General features: G+C 41.9%; 1 pseudogene; it reads right to left on the minus strand.

Annotated features, from left to right (window-relative positions):
* Nucleotides 1–425: 425 nt before the first annotated feature.
* On the minus strand, nt 426–981 carry LOC105747276 (large ribosomal subunit protein eL21-like; annotated as a pseudogene).
* Between the last annotated feature and the right edge of the window lie 347 nt (nt 982–1,328).

Genomic DNA, 1,328 nt, shown 5'->3' on the forward strand with positions numbered 1-1,328 from the left:
TAGAGTTCTGCGACCAAATTTTGGAATATTTTCATCACCTCCAAATGAAACCTCCTACGGGTTAGCAGTCACTTATTCTCTTTCCTTCCCCCTCCCTGGCCCCAGCCTTAGGCAATTACTAATCTACTCTCTGACTCCATATGTTGACCGAGTCTGGACATGTCATGTAAATGGGCTCGTATAATATGTGGTCATTTGCGGCTGGCTTCGTCCGCTTAGCACAGTGTGCTCAAGGTTCTTCCCTGTTGTAGTATATATCAGTACCTCGTTCTTTTGATGGCTGAATAATATTTCATTGTATGGATATGCCACAGTTTATTTATCCCTTTGGAAGGAAATGGTTGTTTCCACTTTGGGGCTACAATGAACAATGCTGCTGTGAACATTCATGTACAAATTTTTGCGTGGACATATATATATATATATTTTTTACAATCCACAAATCTTTTATTATTTATTTTTTTAACATCACGTATGCCATGAATTCATAGGGAATAGGTTCCAGTAGCTCAGGCTCTTTTCCATTAGTTCTCACAAAGTGTGCTTCCCTGGGTGGAGCAGGCTGGCGTTTCAGCTGGACCCAGGTACCTTTCTCTTCAGCTTCCTTCTTTTTCTGATCATTTTCCTTCACACGTTTTAGGGAGCTACCTCGGCTCTTGGAGTGCTTAATATGCTCAATGCGTACATTAATTCTCTTGGCAAGAGTCTTGTCCTTAACCTGTTTGTTTACCACTCTACCAACAGCATGCTGGGTAACATTGTAGACTCTTCCCGTTTTGCCATGGTAACATTTGTGGGGCATTCCTTTTTGAACAGTGCCCATTCTCTTTATAGACGTCTCTGATATCACCTTTCTTGTAGATTCACATATATGTGGCCAAAGGAACAACTCCATGTTTTCTAAAAGGCCTAGAAAACATATAGTGGGTCCCTCTCCTCTTTCCCTTTGTGTTCATCATTTTGGCAAATTACTGCAAGATGGCGGTTCTGGCCGAAAGGCGACATATGTTTTTATTTTGATTGAGTGTCTATCTAGGAATGGAATTGCTGAGTCATATGATAACTCTATGTTTAACTTTTTTTCCAAAGATTTATTTTATTTAGTCTTCCACTCCCACCCCCCGTTGTTTGCACTCACTGTCTGCTCTCTGTGTCTGTTCGTTGTGTGCTCATCTTCTTTTTAGGAGGCACCGGGAACTAAACCCAGGACCTCCCATGTGGGAACGAGGTGCCCAATCGCTTGAACCACCTCCAATCCCTGCTTGTTGTGTCTCTCATTGTGTCTCTTCATTATGTCTCTTCATTGTGTCTCTACTTTTTGTTGGGTC

The sequence above is a fragment of the Dasypus novemcinctus genome, chromosome 12 (assembly GCF_030445035.2).
Source record: "Dasypus novemcinctus isolate mDasNov1 chromosome 12, mDasNov1.1.hap2, whole genome shotgun sequence".
In the NCBI taxonomy this organism is placed as follows: Eukaryota; Metazoa; Chordata; class Mammalia; order Cingulata; family Dasypodidae; genus Dasypus; species Dasypus novemcinctus.